The sequence below is a fragment of the Mustela erminea genome, chromosome 16, assembly GCF_009829155.1.
Source record: "Mustela erminea isolate mMusErm1 chromosome 16, mMusErm1.Pri, whole genome shotgun sequence".
Taxonomy (NCBI): domain Eukaryota; kingdom Metazoa; phylum Chordata; class Mammalia; order Carnivora; family Mustelidae; genus Mustela; species Mustela erminea.
In genome coordinates this window covers 32,772,873-32,793,743 of record NC_045629.1, presented here as the reverse complement: position 1 = coordinate 32,793,743, position 20,871 = coordinate 32,772,873, and positions in this window count along the sequence as shown.

Genomic DNA, 20,871 nt, shown 5'->3' with positions numbered 1-20,871 from the left:
AAAATCTTAAAAAAAAAAAAGAATCTCTTTCCTATTAATTAAGAATTAAGAGGGTTTGTCTCCCTCTCTGATTTAGTCTTGTTTCATTTTTCCCTCCCTTCCCCATGCTCATCTATTTTGTTGCTTAAATTCCATGAACAGTACATTCTAAAGTACTTGATGACTAGTTAACTATGGACCACGAAGGAAAGAGATCAATCGAAATTTCTAAGCTAGGCAACTGAATGGATGCTGACAATTTTAACCAAAGAGAGTGTACTAAAAAGAAAGAATTAGGAGGTTGCAGTATTTTTAAGATTCAGCAGCAATTACTTGAAATCTGAAATTAAAAAACTGAATAACTGACTTATTTTTTATTCAACCAGTTAAATCAGTCAGCTATGTTTTCTCACCACAAGGAAAGCTATCTGAAGCCATACCAAGGGCCTACTCGATATCTTGCTCCTGGCAATATGGCAATATGCAGTAAGGCATATTTCAATGTGGACATATTTGAGACACACAAGAGACTGGATATACTCTAACTTCCCCAGCTTCTCATAATAAAACCAGTGGAAGTGTAGCTTCTACCCCAATCCTGACATCATACTCCATGTGGAGGGACATTTATCAGCTTCACACTCTTGTCCTTCCCCACAGTCAGTCCTTGGGGAGAGGCGTAGAATTACCTAACAATTCAATGAGTTCGGTGTGTTAGTTCAAGACTTCTAAAAAGCAGATGCAAAATGGGGTTAGACATCCAAGATACATATATTGGGGAAAATGCCTGTGAAAAGAAAGGAGCAGGGAAAGAGGAAGAGATTCTTCACAGACGTACAGATCTGACATCTGCTACAGGGAACTGGTAAGAAAAGACGGCAAATGCCATTCCATGAGAGGTTTGGCAAGGCCAACTGGGGACCTTAGGCTAAGGCTACCCATTAAAGGAGTCTGCAGGATGGGTTGGCACCAGCCCCCAAGCTGTGTTCAGTTACTGGCTGGGAGCAACTTGCAGGTGGCTTTAGAGAAATCACTGGATTGGCTCCAGAAGGGCAGAAAAGAGGGCAATTAGTCAATTATGCTCCTTGTTGCCCAGAATGTCAGAAGTGCATTTCCGTGGCTGCCACAGAATGGAAACCGAGCACGTGGCACCTGACTCCTCCCTCTCTCCTTTCTCTTGGGAGCCAAACTCCGCTCAAAAGATTATACTCTTTACTGCTCCAGGCCGGACGTAAGATTTACCAATGTGGTGGGGCAAGGAGAAGTGCATTTATCTTTGATAAATATCTGGAAATATCTGGTTCTTGGGGCCAAATACTTTGTAACAGAGAATTAAAATTTGGGGACTGACATAAACCGAAAGTGACTGAGGCTTCGAGGTAGCTGTAATACATGGTTTCTTTTCTTTTCTTTTCTTTTCTTTTTTAAACTTTGACCATGTAACTTATAACAGGCTATCTTGAGGTTTACAATTATGCCATTCGTTTTTTTCTGCCCTGGCTTGACAGACTTTAAGCCCTAAGCCCCATCATATTTTTTCAAAAGGTGGTAACCGTAAGCTCTTTCTTTGGGGGTAGGGCCAACAAAGGAATGTGAACCTGTGGGTTTCACCAAAGACCTGATCTATAGCTGCTTCAAGCAGGCTCAGGATTAGCTACTGCTGCTTGACCATGAACCATACACGTGCAACTTCCTAAGAGGTGCAGATGAGGCAAAATTCAACTATAGGAAGCAGTCTCTTTATACAAAGACCTATCAGACAGGAGAAGGAGACACAATGACATTTGCGGCTATTATTCTGTTAGTAGCACAGGCTACACTACACTACACTAGTAAGGTTCTAGGTTCAGGTTATCCACGTCAGGCACAGATAAATAGTACAAAGATGAGAGGCTTTAAATATGGGATGGGAAAGAGGATTTCCTCAAATTAATATTTTCTGTCTGGAGCTTCCACCACTTAAAATTTCTAAACTTTGAAAAACAGGAACAGTGTCTCAAATGCCACTATGTGGAGGAGGACGCAGCAAACAGATGTGGATTCTTCTCCATATGTGAGTAACGGAACAATTAACCTGATTTCTCCCACTGTGTTTCTGAATTCTGAACCAACTGGCAGAGACTGACTGGCATGAGAGCAAGACTAAATCAAGAGTATTTTCTCTGTCTGAGCTTCAGTCAGATATCATCTGGCTTACACTGGGGTCTTTGGTAAACAATATTTGGCTAGACTAAGTCCTGGGTTCTGATTCTGGGAACATTATTTTGCCTTGTATAACGATTCTAGGGACAGAAAATTGGTTCATTTTGAAAAGTGCTGTACATGTGCCTAGAACTGTGATAGTCTGAACTGTCCTAGTTATCATTTTGTCTCTTTAAAACTGTAACTCACAAAACACTTGACATTAAGCTAATAAAACTCCTGAGGTGTTGAAGGATCTATACCCATTCTAGGATAAGACAGCCTAGCCTGCAGCTTTTTTTACTTTTAAAATAATTTTTTTTAATTTTTTACATTTATGTAAGTGATTGCTACACCCCACAGGGGGCTCAAACTCCCGACCCCAAGATCCAGAGTTGTCTGCTCTTCCAACTGAGCCAGCCAGAAGCCCCCAGCCTGCAGCTTTAAAAAAAAAGAAAGAAAGAAAGAAAGAAACACACATTTACCAAGCACTGAGAAATTACTCCAGCTGAGACTAAGCAGAATATTAAGTTAAAAAGAATGGATTTGGGACTTAAATTTCTTTGGCATTTTACAACACAAGGGCAACAGAATTTGATTTTGGACTTTATTTCCTTCACGCTGCTTCTTAAACTTGAATTTATCGTTATCTTCTTTCTGCTCCTCCAGATCACTCTCTACTCTGTATGCAGCAAAGCCTGCATGGGCTCCTTACCCTGTGACTGCCCGCTGAACTCCACCAGTGAAAAGCACCAGTAAGACAGGACCAAACTAGGTCAGGGTGTTTATCCCATTGGCTCCTTCCCTGCTAGGTCACTACAGGTTGGCTGCATCCCTCCAGTTAGAGTAGCCCTCTCCATATAACTAATTTCTGCGGACTCTGAGGCTCTTCCCCACCTTGTGCCTCCTTAGGACTAGGGTGGTGACAGGAACTCTGTCTTGGTAACCCCAGAATACTGCCTTGCCTATCCTTGTTAGTTCCCCTATACCCTGTGTGCTCTGGTATGAACAGTCCTTTTATTTTTTTTATTATTATTATTTTTTATTTATTTGATAGAGATCACAAGTAGGCAGAGAGGCAGGCGAGGGTTGGGGGGAGCAGTGAAGCAGGCTCCCCACTGAGCGGGGAGCCTGATGCGGGGCTCGATCCCAGAACCCTGGGATCATGACCTGAGCCGAAGGCAGAGGCTTTAACCCACTGAGCCACGCAGGTGCCCCTAAACAGTCTTTTTAATAAAGGGACTTTACCAAATCTTCAAAGAAGAAATAACACCTATTCTCCTGAAGCTGTTACAAAAAATTGAAGCAGAAGGAAAACTTCCAGACTCTTTCTATGAAGCCAGCATTACCCTGATCCCCAAACCAGGCAAAGACCCTACCAAAAAGGAGAATTTTAGACCAATATCACTGATGAATATGGATGCTAAGATTCTCAACAAGATCCTAGCCAACAGGATCCAGCAGCACATTAAAAAGATTATCCACCATGATCAGGTGGGATTCATCCCTGGGCTACAAGGATGGTTCAACATTCGCAAATCAATCAATGTGATACAACAAATTAATATGAGAAGGGAGAAGAATCACATGGTCCTCTCAATTGATGCAGAAAAAGCATTTGACAAAATCCAGCATCCGTTCCTGATCAAAACGCTTCAAAGTATAGGGATAGAGGGAACATTCCTGAACCTCATCAAATCTATCTATGAAAGACCCACAGCAAATATCATCCTCAATGGGAAAAGCTTGCAGCCTTCCCGTTGAGATCAGGAACAAGACAAGGATGCCCACTTTCACCACTCTTGTTCAACATAGTATTAGAAGTCCTAGCAACAGCAATCAGACAACAAAGAGAAATAAAAGGTATCCAAATTGGCAATGAAGAACTCAAACTCTCTCTCTTCGCAGATGACATGATTCTTTATATGGAAAACCCAAAAGACTCCACCCCCAAACTACTAGAATTCATACAGCAATTCAGCAATGTGGCAGGATACAAAGTCAATGTGCAGAAATCAGTGGCTTTCTAATACACTAACAATGAAAATACAGAAAGGGAAATTAGAGAATCGATTCCATTTACTATAGCTCCAAGAACCATAAGATACCCAGGAATAAACCTAACCAAAGAGGTCAAGGATCTGTACTCGAGGAACTACAGAACACTCATGAAAGAAATTGAAGAAGACACAAATAGATGGAAGACCATTCCATGCTCTTGGATCAGAAGAATAAACATTGTTAAAATGTCTATACTGCCTAGAGCAATCTATACTTTTAATGCCATTCCGATCAAAATTCCACCGGTATTCTTCAAAGAGCTGGAGCAAATAATCCTAAAATTTGCATGGAATCAGAAGAGACCCCGAATCGCTAGGGAAATGTTGAAAAACAAAAATAAAGCTGGGGGCATCACATTACCTGATTTCAAGCTTTATTACAAAGCTGTGATCACCAAGACAGCATGGTACTAGCATAAAAACAGACACATAGACCAGTGGAACACAGTAGAGAGCCCAGATATGGACCCTCAACTCTATGGTCAATTAATCTTCGACAAAACAGGAAAAAATATACAGTGGAAAAAAGACAGTCTCTTCAATAAATGGTGCTGGGAAAACTGGACAGCTATATGTAGAAGAATGAAACTCAACCATTCTCTTACACCGTACACAAAGATAAACTCAAAATGGATAAAAGACCTCAATGTGAGACAGGAATCCATCAGAATCCTAGAGGAGAACATAGGCAGTAATCTCTTCGATATCAGCCACAGCAACTTCTTTCAAGATATGTCTCCAAAGGCAAAGGAAACAAAAGCGAAAATAAACTTTTGGGACTTCATCAAAATCAAAGGCTTCTGCACAGGAAAGGAAACAGTCAAAAAAACAAAGAGGCAACCCACGGAATGGGAGAAGATATTTGCAAATGACAGGACAGACAAAAGGTTGATATCCAGGATCTATAATGAACTCCTCAAACTCAACACACACGAAACAGGCAAACATATCAAAAAATGGGCAGAAGATATGAAAAGACACTTCTCCAATCAAGACATACAAATGGCTATCAGACACATGAAAAAATGTTCATCATCATTAGCCCTCAGGGAGATTCAAATTAAAACCACATTGAGATATCACCTTACACTAGTTAGAATGGCCAAAATTAACATTACAGGAAACAACATGTGTTGGAGAGGATGTGGAGAAAGGGGAACCCTCTTACACTGTTGGTGGGAATGCAAGTTGGTGCAGCCTCTTTGGAGAACAGTGTGGAGATTCCTCAAGAATTAAAAATAGAGCTTCCCTATGACCCTGTAATTGCACTCCTGGGTATTTACCCCAAAGATACAGATGTCGTGAAAAGAAGGGCCATCTGTACCCCAATGTTTATAGTAGCAATGGCCACAGTTGCCAAACTATGGAAAGAACCAAGATGCCCATCAACGGACGAATGGATAAGGAAGATGTGGTCCATATACACTATGGAGTATTATGCCTCCATCAGAAAGGATGAATACCCAACTTTTGTAGCAACATGGACGGGACTGGAAGAGATTATGCTGAGTGAAATAAGTCAAGCAGAGAGAGTTGATTATCATATGGTTTCACTTATTTGTGGAGCATAACAAATAGCATGGAGGACAAGGTGTTAGAGAGGAGAAGGGAGTTGGGGTAAATTGGAAGGGGAGGTGAATCACGAGAGACTATGGACTCTGAAAAACAATCTGAGGGGAAGTGGTGGGGGGGTGGGAGGTTGGGGTACCAGGTGGTGGGTATTATAGAGGGCACGGATTGCATGGAGCACTGGGTGTGGTGAAAAAATAATGAATACCCAGGGGGCCTTCCAGAAGAGAGTAGCACATGTTTGCAGTTCTTGATGATTGAAAGTTTTTAAAGATATTTAAATTGTCAATCTATTGATAAAGAAATATTTATAAAAACTGATACGTAGGCCTGTACTAATCTCCACACATTAGCAATATTGACTGTCCCTCTACATTAAGGAACCCCTGCGGGCCGCGGGTCCCGCAGGGGTGCATTTTAAAGCTCGATTCACAGACACAGGCGCGACGCTCCACCCTGTCGTGGGGAGCCAGATGAATTGGCCTGGTCACCTGTGGTCGCGCGCTACATGGTGAACAAAACGGTATCATGTTTCGATTTTTTGTGTGTGTGTGGACAACAATGTGGAAGCTAAAATCGACATATTTTTATGTAAAGTTTTTCTATTATTTGATTTTTAATAAACTTTGGAAACCAAAAAAAAAAAGAATACTGTTTTTCTGAAAATAAATAAATTGAAAAAAATTTTTTTAAAAATAAATAATAAATTAAAAACTTTTCTCAACCACCCAGTTTGAGTGTGCCATCCACTCCCTGCTTTGACAGACAAAACTTGAAAGGGGAATTAAGTTTACAACTTTAATTTCTTTCTGGAAATTTGATAATAAGAAGGGAATTCTATTTTATGACTTGTCATTTGCTCTCTTTGAAGAACCTCTGATAGACCCTTTTGGATAGTTGCTACAGTGGTTGGATACCTTAGGGATATAAAGTAACATATAACTGAACATTATTGAGTGCAGAGTGGCTCTGCAGGAGTTAATTTAATTGGTTATTGTTGGTACTTATGTTAGAGCCTTTTGGGTACAAAATCTGTACTGATGCCAGTAGTCCCCAGGAGGTACTCCACAAAGCAGTGACTAGTATTTGCAGGGCAGCCTCTAAGAAGTGGAGGAAGGGTCATCCTGAGAGACTGTGCCCCCTTTCCCGCTGGAAATGACTACCGCTTTGGGTGATTAAAGATTTAATAGTTAAGCCCAATGGATTAAGAAATCAAAAACCTCAGAAATTCTAGTAGTGACAGATACTGATTGCCCACTCCTATTGTTGCCTAAGAGGCAGAGGGAACCCCATTAGTAAAACACCCGTGGCCTCCCTCTACCCCCTCACTCATGATCCCCTAGATGACTTATGTGACTGGTGAGTCTGGAAGGAGAAAGTGCATCTAAAAGCCCTTTCCTCTACACTTTTCATCCTCTTAGCAAGGCCCTGCCTACAGTGGGTGGAAAGTCCACGCAGCTCCTGCCACAGTCCTCGCCCTTTGTTCTGTGGTGTATGTACAGGGAGCTGCCTGAATTCAGACAGTTATGAGTTGGTGAGAAAACTGGCCTAAATTCAGAACTCTGTACCAAGAAACACATGTATGGGCACATATTGACCACATTCTGAAATATCAGCTTTGTGTGGCATAAAGATAGCATCTGGGCTTCCACCTGCCTTGTTCCTGGCGGAAGAGAGGTAGTATTTATTTGTCCCCTTAAATGGTCCCCTTAGACAGATACTAAGTTAAATGCTTCTCAGACTAAATTCCATATTTTGCCAATATAATTTCCTAGGGTTTAACTGCACAGTGCATAACATATAAGGTAATTACTATCATTAACCTACCAACAAACACTAAGTTGTAATTTCATTACTTGTTTCACAAACCAGGTAAAAGATACAATGCCCAGCCAAAATGCAAAGCATTAAAATTATATAGCAGTGAATGAAATAATGAAAATAACAGATCTGCCGTTGTTTGGAAAATTCAATATATTTAGCTAAAATGAGTATGTAATTTTTTAAAAGCATTTTAAACCCAAATTACAATAAATGGAAGAATTTTTCCCTTAGTGCTACCTTTATGGACTCTTCCATCATTTTCTGTTCAAAGTATTAGGTTTTTTCTTCTTCTTTGTCCTCAGTATATAGAACAAAGGTCAAACTCTGCAAATACATCTCTGTGGTTAACTATAAGTACTGATGATGGTGTCTGGTAAAATAGCTGCTGACATCAGGTCAGCATGAATGATAGAAAAAAACATTGCACTGATAAAAGAGTAAGACCTTTCCTTGTTTTGTGTCATGTTTGATATCCAATGGAGCACACACAGAAAATGTTGGTTGACAAAGACATATTATTATGTGAAAACTATTAGAGTTGAAAAGAGGAAAATTTATACTTGAGAGAAATATTTCTGTATTAAACAATTGAATAGTTGCTACAGCAGGCTACTGAAGGTCTGTGGACATATCTGCTCAGAAAAAGATAATGCTGGCGAGGAAATCTCCTAACCCAAATCACTGGGAGCCTAGTATTAGTACTGGTGATTTTGTGACCCATGCCTCTGGCAGATCTCACTTCATAAACAAACCCTCCTTTCACCACAGCCTGAGTGGTCTGTGCTTGATGCTAAGAATACAAGATGACTTATCCCATAAGGAAAGCTAAGGAAGCCCCATGGGCCAGGAGGAGAATGGGTTGAGCAGACCAGTTCTCATAGCTCTGCTGAGAGAACGCAGAGATTCACAGAAAGTGTTCTATGCAAGAACTAGTATCCAAAAGGAGGAAAAAAATACATGAGGAAGGAGTGGCTATTTCATAAGTTAGCAATGTTCTGTATTATCTCTTCATCTCATGCTCATCGAACTCAGTTCATTGAACACTAGGTCAGGAACTTTGCTAGGCAAAATTCATAACTACTCCCAAGAAACACACAATCTAGTTAAGGACATAGAATGTATTTATAAAAATACAAATAACAAATAGGTCAGGTAATAGGTCACGATGAATGATACTAAATATCCCAGTTTTAGGGAAATATACCAGTGTCAGGCTATTATGACTACCTTAACAAGAGCATAGAACCAGACCACATCCTTGAGGATTCGGTGGAGTTTTCTACAGAAAGAGGAGTTTTCTCCTCTTATCAATCATCCAAAAAGACATTAAACAAGAGGGCTGGGTTCCAGAGAGTGAGTGGTGGGAAACTACAGGAAATTTGTCTCTTTATGGGCAGGAGCATTTTATATATGAAGAGGACTGAGAATCCTGGAATGTTTCAAATGGTGGGGTTTGAGCTATCCCTGGTCAGAGGAGATAGGCTGCAAGCAAGGCAAAGAACGGGCCTCCAAGTGCCCACAGGTTTAGGCAGTGATTGTTATGAATTCTCTGACTTAAATCTCTCTTCTTTCAACCAAGATGCATCAGTGAAACCTACAAGCAAGAATCATCATTGGTGTCAGTTGTGCTGTGGATCATTAAGAAAGGCCTGGTGCATGCATTTGGGAAGGAATGAGATAAGTGAGAGCAGTTCCTCCTGTCCAGAGCCTAGAGAAGGATGTGGGTGTGGAGTAAGGAGTGAAGGGTGGGGAGCCAGGGGAGCTGGGCGATGCAAGGAGTACCAGGTAGAGGGGCTGTCTCATATGGATCAGTGGTCAGGAAGCAGAAGCAGCATGAGGATCAAATGAAGACTGGAGAGAAGAGACTGAGGGGTTTGTATCTGAACAGATGAGAAGCCGTCCTCTGGGAATGGCCAGAAACAGCTGAGGTTCATTCTGATGAACCTCATTTCCGGACAATTAAGATAATGGGAGCTCTGCCATAACAATTTGCATATAAAGATAAAGTTTGCTTTGATTTGATAATAACAGATTTGATAACTTAAGGCTCCACTATTCACAGGGTAACCATCTGTCCCTTTGCCCAGGTCAGTCCCAATTTATGCCACTCATCCCAGTGTAATTACCAACAATACTCATTTTCCTATCAACAGAGTCCCTGTATGAATTATAAATAATGTGGTCACCCTAACTAAGCCCTGCATCAATGACACAGAAAAAAAGCACAATTTCAGTGTTCCAAGATTCATTGTTTATGCACCACACCCAGGGCTCCACGCAATCTACTCCCTCCATAATACCCAACACCAGGCTCACCGAACCCCCCACCTCCCTCCCCTCCAAAACCCTCAGTTTGTTTTTCAGTGTCCACAGTCTTCGATGCTTCATCTCTCCCTCCGAAAACAAAAGAAAAGAAAAGAAAAGAAAAGAAAAGAAAAGAAAAGAAAAAGAACAAGAAAAAGAAAAAGAAAAGAAAAGAAACACAATTTCAGGACAGGAGACATCACTGAAGGAAGGAGATTAGATACAAAATGTGCTCTGAAGGAAGGCAAGACTTAACAAAAAAGTCATGATTTTATAGGAAAAAGAATAGTATGTGAAAATAAATGCAACGAGGCATAGCTACCATTTTTTGCTGAGATATATCTGAATTCTTGCCATGTGTCACATACGATTTTCTGGGATTTTATGTGTGTGAACAATTTTACTCCTCTTAACAATCCTATAAAGTAGCTATTCTGACCAGTCTTTTTCTAGTAAGGGACAGGGAGTTTAATTTACTTACAGGGACAGGGAGTTTTTAACTTAATTACAAACTATACAGTGAGATGGTGGCAGAACAAGTATTAAGCAGACAGCCCGGCCTTTCTACAATACACTGCCTATCAGAGAGTAATACGCACATTTATTTTGCTAAACTTTCTGATGAAAGAATAGCTGTAGATAAAGTTGGCGAGATGGATTAAAGGGTCTGCAGTGCCTGATACAGCACTTACACTTCATTCTTTACAAAGCATAGCGTTAGTGAAGGGTTCAGAGATAATGATTTGAGGAACTCTCATTTTCAGGTTTATCGTTGAGAATAGCATGCAGAAGGAACAAGAATTAGACTTACGAGAAATCACACCGGTTTATAATCTCAAATGTATTTTATGTGTTACCCCTCACTCTGCATGTAGATAGGTATGAACATTGGTGACATCTTTAAGAATAGTTTGCGACTAAAATTTGAGGAGAATAAGATTAATAATAATCAGAACACAGAAAAAGAAAGTAACCAGGGAGGGATACATACATTGAACATACAAACATTTCTTGTTTAGAGATATGGATCTAAAACAAAGCCCCAGAGCGGAGTGTGAAGGGAGCTGAGTGGAATAGAGGACTGCGTTGGAGAGGAAAAGGAGAAAGAACAGGAGGGTTATAAAATGAGATCATAAATTTCAGCGCAAAACAAGAAAGAATCTTCACACAGGTACAACTCAAGAGTGAACAGGTTTGATGTGATTCCATGAGTATTTGATCCCAAATGGCTCTATTCTAGAAGTTCGATCTACTGAACGTTATACAAAACTTGGAACGATGTATAACTAACAGAGTATCTGTACAAAAGAAGACAGTACGTGTTTAGTAGATGAAGGAGTAACATACTGTGAGTAAATAGGTAAGAGAAGGACAGACGGGTAAAATAGATACTGACCAGATGACTGGACTGATAGGCAGGTAAGTGTTTCACCAATTTCCCCGTTTCCAAAGTGTAGAAACCCAAGCAAGACAAGACTCCAAGAGTTTAAGGTCTATGCCTGAATAATGATTCGCATGGTCCACATAGCAGCAAATGGGAAAAGGAAAATGAATGAAGGTTTTAGTAATTATTTCAAACATCTGGATCTGGACAATTAGTACTTGTTCTTGAGGTTAAAATTGGATAATATTTCACGTTATTAAAAATCTAGTGACTATTGGAGTTTGGGGAAGTGATTTTCCCGCAAAGATAAAAAATAAATACTTGAAAGCATTCCTTCTCTCAGCCTATAAGGAAAATGAATTCATCATGCTTCCTTATAAATATTTGGGGCATCCTATGTACAATGTAGCGCTTTCCCAGATGTTAGATTATAAGTGTTTGTGTGTACAATAGCTTTTGTATATTAGCTTTTGTACAATAGTTTTGTGTACATTCAATAAAAGTGCAAACTGTATGGGGTGTCTGGGTGGCTCAATGGGTTGAAGCCTCTGCCTTCGGCTCAGGTCATGATCCCAGGGTCCTGGGATCGAGCCCCGCATCGGGCTCTCTGCTCAGCAGGGAGACTGCTTCCCTTCCTCTCTCTTTGCCTGCCTCTCTGCCTACTTGTGATCTCTGTCTGTCAAAAAAATAAATAAAATCTTTAAAAAAAAATGCAAACTGTACTCTTGAAAATTTTAATTATATTCATCTCAAATAATAAATTTAAAAAATAATTGCTTGAAACACCCATGAAAGCAAACAATTAAAATCATAAATATTAAGGGTGCCTGGGTGGCTCAGTGGGTCAAGCATCCAACTCTTGGTTTTGGCTCAGGTCATGATCTCTGGGTCAGAAGACTGAGTCCACATGGAGCCCCACAAGGATCCCTGCATCAGGCTCCACAATCAGTGGGGTATTTGCTTGAGATTCTATCTCACTCTCCCTCTGCCCCCCCATCCCACTCACTCTCTCTCTCTAAAATAAATAAATCTTTAAAAAATCATAAACATTACATTTACCCTATTTATACACACACACACACACACACACACACTCACACATACAGGGGTGCCTGGCTGGCTCATTCTATAGTATACAACTCTTGACGTTGGGGTCATGAGTTCAAGCCCCATGCTTTTCTTTTTTAAAAGAAAAAAAAACTGGGGGTGCCTGGGTGGCTCAGTCATTAGGTGTCTGCCTTTGGCTCAGGTCATGATTTCAGAGTCCAGGGATCGAGCCCCACATCGGGCTCCCTGCTCAGCGGGAAGCTTGCGTATCCCTTTCTTACTCTCCCTGCTTGTGTTCCCTCTCTCGCTATGTCTTTCTCTCTCTCTGTCAGATAAATAAATAAATAAATAATCTTAAAATAAAATTTAAAAATGTTAAAAGAAAAAAAACTGAATATATATACATGTATATATGTGTATGTATGTCCAGACATACATACACACATAAATAGCATATGCATAGTTTCATTTCTTTTTAGATAGTTTATACCTCATGGTAGCCCAAATGAAAATTCCAGCAAGGAATCAGACATCTGTTTTCTAATGCTTATATATTACTTTGAAAAACAATGAATTCTGCAGACGAACAATAAAAATATTTTCATTTTTAAGTCATTTATTTCAGCAGAAAGACAACCAAAGGGTTTTTGTTTGTTTGTTTGTTTTACTTATAGTTTTAGGTTATATAATGAAGTCATTATTTCTAGAAAATAATTCCCTTTCCAACTGCTTGAAACCACTGTCATAATAATTTGATTTAGATTGGAAAGTAACATAGTTTTTTTTTTTCAATTAAGAGATATACTTCATTTTCCAATACCTCCATTTTCTTCACTTCTTCTAAAACTCATTACAAACCAAATAATTTTATTCGGCCCAAGTAACTTCTGGAAATACAATCAACGGTTAGAGTATAATTGTGAAGTTTTAATGTTGTCCTTTATCTTTTCCTTGGGAACACTATACATTAACAGATAGAAACTCCAACTTTTAAAAACTATTTCCTTAAGGTATAACATCAGCTATAAAAATAAAAATAGGAAAACTATATCTTTTCTCCAGGATTAGTATGATAAACTATTAAAGTACAGTTTTTAAGATATAAATGTGTCAAGAAGTGATGACTATTATTATACGGCTAAAGACAGCAATTAAAGAGAGGTGGGGGAAATTGGAAGGGGAGTTGAACCATGAGAGACTATGGACTCTGAAAAACAATCTGAGGGTTTTGAAGGGGCGGGGGCATGGGAGGTCGGGGTACCAGGTGGTGGGTATTATAGAGGGCACAGATTGCATGGAGCACTGGGTGTGGTGCAAAAATAATGAATACTGTTATGCTGAAAATAAAAAATAAATTTAAAAAAATTACTCATAATAAAAAAAAAGATTAAAAAAAAAAAGGCAAGTTTTTTTTGGGGTGACTCAGCTGGTTGAGCCCCTGGGTGATTCAGCTGGTTGAGCATCCAACTTTTGGTTTCAGCTCAGGTCATGATCCCAGAGTCCTGAGATCAAGCCCTGCACTGGGCCCCACACTCAGTGAGGAGTTGACTTGAGGTTCTCTTCCTCTTCTTCTCCCTCTGCCCCTGTTCCCTCAAATAAAAAAATGAATCTTAAAAAGTCTTAAAAAGCTACAAAGCCAGGTGTATGACTTCTTAATGTCAGCAAAATCAAAATACATTTTTCCAAATATATATATTTTGAAATTCAAGCTATAATTTCAGAAGAATGCTATTCTTCTGAAAATTAAGTAATCAAGCAAGACTTTGTACTAAGATATGTATGTGAGGGCTCAAATGGCACTTATATTTTGAGGTTATATATTTAGATAAAAAACTGATGAAGGAATGGAAAAATAATTTAACTATAATTCTTAGCTCTAAGAATTTCACCAAGACTTTACCAATGTAGTTGCCTCATTGACTCTTTCAATAATCCAGGAAGGTTGTTACCATAGCCTATATTTTATAGATAAAGAAACTGAGGCTCCAAAAGACCAAATAATTTACTCAAGGTTACACAATGAGTAAGTGGCAGAGTAAGAATTTCAAACTAGACTCAAACTAGACTCAACTAGATTCAAACTAGACTCAACTCAAAATCCTTCACTGACATGAAGATTCTTTGACCTACTATGCTGTAATTTTCCTAGATTAATCACATTAAAATCAGTACTGAAAAGATACAGAGAAATATTAGTAGGAGTATATCCATAGAGCCATTTCGGAGAATAATTTGCCATATATTTTAAAATTTTAAATATTAGGGGCGCCTGGGTGGCTCAGTGGGTTAAAGCCTCTGCCTTGGCTCAGGTCATGATCTCAGAATTCTGGGATCGAGCCCGGCATCAGGCTCTCTGCTCAGCAGGGAGCCTGCTTCCTCCTCTCTCTCTGCCTGCTTCTCTGCCTACTTTGATCTCTATCTGTCATATAAATAAATAAAAATCTGTAAAAAAATTTTTAAAAAAATTTTAAACATTAAAAGGCCTATCCTTTTATCCAGTAATTCACTCAGAAATCTGTTCTATAGAAATTCTTACTATACATACAGTATAGTTCTTACTATGACATACAGTAGTATGTCATTGCAACATTATCTGTTATTGCAATAAAACAAAACAAAAAAAAGTAGGATCAACCCAATGTCTATGTCCATTCAGTAGAATACACTGTGCCCACACCCAGAACTATAGATAGTAATATAAGACTGTACTAAATCTTTATGTACTTACATGGAAAGACCTCTAAGATATTTCTGAGAGTAAAAGCAAAACAGAATATTACAAAGCATGATCTTAGTTATGGATTATATTAAAATTACAAATAGATGATAGAGTGACAGCATATTGAAGAGAACTTCCACTCTGCAATGCTGTATTTATTCTGACCTTATAACCCTGATTTATCTTTATTTCTAGAAAAGCACCGCTGGCACAGGTCAAAAACCAAAAATTAAATGTCTCTGTCTTCCCCACAGGTCTATCAGGGTTCCAGGACCAAAGTCACCATTACCATATTAATCACAAAATATTTAAAACACTTTCACTCAAATTACCTAATCTGGTCTTCACAATACCCATAATCCAAGAACCCCAGAGCAGTTCAACAATAACAAAGTTATACTATTCTGCTATTTCATGCTAGTATAAACTCATATTTTTAATTCATTTGACAAGCATTTAAAGAGGGTTTACTGTGAGCCAGCTTCTCATAAGAGGTGTTACCAGGGTAGAAAGATAAATCTAATTAGACAAAGATCCAACCCTGAATGAAATAAGCAACCAGCCTATATATGTTGGGGGAGATGGTAAGTTATAAGACACATGCACAAATAACATAATTTTAGGGAAAACAGAATAGGTGACCTTAGAAAGGGACCAAAAAGGGACATCTGGGTGGCTTAGTCAGTTAAGCCTCTGCCTCTGGCTCAGGTCATGATCTCAGAGTCCTGGGATCAAGCCATGTCAGGCTCCCTGCCTGACAGGGAATCTGCTTCTCCTTCTCCCTTTGCCTCTAGCCCCTCACTGTGCTCCCTCTCTCTCTCAAATAAATAAATAAAATCTTTAAAAAAAAAAAAAGAAAGAAAAGAGGGGCACTGGGTGGCTCAGTGGGTTAAGCCTCTGCCTTCAGCTCAGGTCATGGTCTCAGGGTCCTGGGATCGAGCCCCACATCAGCAGGGAGCCTGCTTCCCCTCTCTCTCTACCTGCCTCTCTGCCTACCTGTGATCTCTCTCTCTCTCTGTCAAATAAATAAAATATTAAAAAAAAAAGAAAAGGAAAGGAAAAAAAAGAAAGAAAAGAAAAGAAAAAGAAAGGTACCGAAATAAAAGGTACAAACCATTACCTCAGTACTCTACAAATCTCGATGCCTGGGGATCTTCTGTAAGGTTCTAAGTTCCTAATTTAAGTTGTTCATATAACTTTCTTTGCTTATTTATTCACAACAGTTCTTTTAAGATCTTAATTATCCCATAACACTCTACTATACAACGTGATCAAGTGACAAGCACACACAGTTAGAAACAAGTCAATCCAATCTCCTAGTGGGGCTGCTCCATTTACCAGCTGTTTGGAGGCATTATTTAACCTCTCTTGGAGGCTTTATGTAGTCAACTGTATTTTGTAAAAGTGGCCACACTGATTCTTCTCTTCAGAATCTCGTCTCTCCTCTATCAAGAGAAGTCAATTTCTCCTCCTCTTGAAATTGGGCATTCCTCATAGTCACAGAGTCACTTAACAAACAGAATGTGGCAGAAATTAACACTGCCATAACTTCCCCGCTAGTCATAAAAGTCATCTCTCTCTGCCCTCTCAACACATTCATTTACCTTCTCTCTCCCCTCTCAATACTTACCTTTAAAATCCATCCACCATGCTCTTAGGAACTGCAAACTAGTCCATGTGAAAATAACACAGAAGTCCTTCTCATCCACCAGCATCGACCCCTGGACTTGATCCAGCCTTCAGGGGCTCCATCTGAAGCCTCAGATGTTGCAAAGTAGAGACAAGTCATCCCCATCCGAATTCCTGATCCACAGATCCATGGGCATAAAGATGTTCATTTTTGTGTAATTTGTAGCAAAGGTATAGAACACTCCATTTCTTCATCTGGAAAAAAACAAAATAAGAACAGTATCTGGAGAGTTATTTTGAGTATTAAACGAGACGAGATAAAGTGTTGAGTTCAGAGCCAGACACATGGAGATACTAAATAAAGGGAATTTGCTATTACTATGTGAGTCTCTCTCAAAGGCTCTCCCCTCTACTACATTACACATTATCTTGCCTCTTCTTTTCAGATCTCTGGTAGAAAAAGTTCCCATTTTGAAAGTGACCCCTAGAAATGTTCAAGAACTACACCAGCCTCTAGTTTACGAGGATCAATGTGGCCTTCAGCGAGTGGTTTGTAGCCCTGATTCCTTCCAGTAAACTTCAACTCTGAAGGTAGGAATCAACAGAATGAAAGGAATAGTTAGAATAGCCAAGAGTGGAGCAAAGTAAACAAAAACTCCTTTGTGATAAAGCTGCTTTCTAATTTTGTTTTCTGTTTTCTCTTTGGGCAATATGTTCTTGTATAATATCGCAAGCATATACATACACACACATGCAAATTCACCATTTGAAATGAACACTTCTGTGAATCGAAATCAAGAAAGTATCCAGAGAATCAATTTAAACATTTCATGTTTCTATCTATCCATTCACTCATTCATTGGACAGACCTCTATTTAGCACCTTGTATATGCCAGAGGCTGTGTAGGTCCTAGGAATTCAATGATGTAGTCTACATGTCTCTACCCTCAAAGACAGAGAAACACATGAAAGTCCTTTGTTTTTTTAGTTCTTTCTTCTCCCAAAAAATCCTTAACATTTTGCTCACATAAAAATGTGTTTGAGTGAAAGGAGTAAAGATTTAAAACAAGTAAGTTATGTATTAATGCATTTTCAATTTCTCTTGATAGCCTCCTCTAGTTTTCACCTTATTTTTTTTTAAAGATTTTATTTATTTATTTGACAGAGAGAAATCACAAGTACACTGAGAGGCAGGCAGAGAGAGAGAGAAGGAAGCAGGCTCCCTGCTGAGCAGAGAGCCCGACGCGGGACTCGATCCCAGGACCCTGAGATCATGACCTGAGCCGAAGGCAGCGGCCCAACCCACTGAGCCACCCAGGCGCCCTAGTTTTCACCTTATTGTCACTCATCACTATCTTTATCACTGGCACACACATCCACCAACACAATATGTCAAGTATACCTGCTCTGCCTTATCATCAGTGAACAAAGTTAAGTGATCACAGTATTACCATATGGGTATGAATGTTACAGAGCACAGACTGCTGTGCACAAGATCTTAATAAATACTTGCTAAACAAGAATTAAAGTATAATGCTGATGAACACTATGAGCAGGGAAAATTCTAAAAATCAGGCAAGCTTTTCACAAGTTTCACCACTGCTTCCCAAGGGAGTCATGTCGCTCATCAGGACCAAATCTCCCTGCGTAGGCCTGAATGAGCCTACCCACTATTAACTACCATAACTCACGCTGCCTCAAAAAGGCAGCTGCACTGAAAACTCGTTACTGCTTACTAAAGTCTTCAGTATTCACAGCCCAGGAGGGAACTGGACATCTTTCCTCATAGCCTTGCAGGACTAACGCCATTTTGTCATATGTTCCTAACTACTCAAGTCTTCACCAAAAAATCCAAGTACCCATGTCACCCTTTATCTCACAACCAAACTGCTTTTCACATCCTTTAATATGACCCAATTCCCCTCCCTTGTCCTTCTGCTAGATTTTCACATAACTGGTTCCTGTCATTGTTTGGGTCTCACATCAAATACCATCTTCTCAAAGGTCTTCTCTGACCACACCAAGTAGGTCTTATGTTATGCTCTATTAAAGCACTATTTACTTCATTCACAGCAAGGTCACAATTTGTAATTATAATTTAATTTTTCTGGTTTATTTGCTTAGTGCTCTTTTGTTTACTTGTTTATTACTTATATCTTTCCAAATTAGATAATATGGTCCATAAAAGTCATAGACGATACTCGTGCTGCTTACCACTTCACACCCAATTCCTAAATTTAGCATCTGATATGTGCATAATAAATAGATGTTGGGTGAAAAAGAAAACCTCCTAAATAGTTAACCAAGAATCGTATCATTACATAAACAGAAACATATACTTTGCTCCATTTCCAGTGCCATTAACTTCACACAGGTGAGCACCATTTCTTAACTGGCTGAAACAACTTTTAACTGGTCTCCCAGCTTCTCCTGCTTCACTATTTTCCTTCCTTATGAATTTGCTCTCTACATAGTAATAAAAGTGATTTATGAAAAGTAAACTTGAAGACAAAGTAATTTGAGAATTCTGCTTTCTGAGAAGAAAAAATTGATCTACTTTTCCTTATTTTTCCCATTACGTACAATTAAAAAACTGTGGACACTATATATCCAACAAACATTAGAAGACTCTAAAAGGTGGAGAGAAGAAAAATTAGTAGAGACCTAGAGACCCAAGGAATGACAGGACAGTGAGTTTTCTGGGCCTTCTTTCTGCCTCAAATATTCCAAATTTGGAGTTGAAGAACCGGCAACCCAGAAAGGCCATTACACACATGCAAAAAGAACTCAAACAAAAACCATATACCCTTGTAAATCTGAGAGGGAGAAAATAGACTTGGAAATAAGAAGGGAAGAAGAAGCCAGAGAGAGATGCTTTTGGTAATAAGTATGTGTTTTCCCTTTCTCTTCTCTTCAACCCAGCTCACCTATTCCTCTTCCTCTAGAATCTGATATTTAGGTTCTGAATCTCCCTCCTCCATTGGCATGCCAATATCTACACTATCGCCACCTACCTTGACTCTACCACTACCTGACAAGATCCAGATGTCAGATAAAATTTAGAGGCCAGGTATGAACAAAAGAAGTGGCAGGAAAATGAAAGGGCAGATTAGAAGATACGAAATTAACCTCTTAGCTTTCAGCAAGTTTTCAAAGTGCCAATGAAGCAGGGAAAAGAGATAGGAGAGATCTACATTAGTGCGCCTCTTCATACTTGAGTATGAAGTACTTACAAACAGTTACAAATTTACTACCACATTCAATGAAATGGGGGAGGTTTCCTGAAAGACATGAAAATCTGTGAAATAACTGAAAGAATTTAGTGAATTGCCAAGATACAGAAAATTTAGGAAAAATTGCAAAGATGTCAATGTATCAATTAAACCAAAAAGAGGGCGCCTGGGTGGCTCAGTGGGTTAGACCGCTGCCTTCGGCTCAGGTCATGATCTCGGGGTCCTGGGATCGAGTCCCGCGTCGGGCTCTCTGCTCAGCAGGGAGCCTGCTTCCCTCTATCTCTCTCTCTGCCTGCCTCTCCATCTACTTGTGATCTCTCTCTGTCAAATAAATAAATAAAATCTTTAAATAAATAAATAAATAAACCAAAAAGAAAACTGAGTATTTTTTTATTATTGATACAAGGTGACAACCAATGTTATATAAATATATTTAAATATACAATAAAATTTAAGCTGTATTATAATTACACATCAAGGAAAAAAATTGGATATGCTTTTTAAGTTTTCATTTTTTTTTAATTTTTTAAACTTTTTAATTAATTATTCAAGTAATTGCTACCCCCAATGGAGCACTTGAACTCACAACCCCAAGATCAAGTTAGATGCTCTACCAACTGAGCCAGCCAGGCACCCTTAATTTTTCATTTTTAAGGTTCAAAATGTAACTGAAACTGAGTGTACTAGGAGACAACTATAACCTTGAAATGAGCATTTAAAATATAAAGTCATTAATGCATGTAATATCTTTTGCATATTTTAATCTAGGCTTTTCAAATTCTCAATACCTTTTGATAATATAAGCTAATGTGAAAATCAAATTATATATCTCACAAACCATATTATAGGATTTGTATACAGTATCAGTACCTTATTTTGCTATGCAATTTAGCGCCACTTATCTTTTTCTTCAGAAATAATTGAAATGCTAAATTTTGCCAC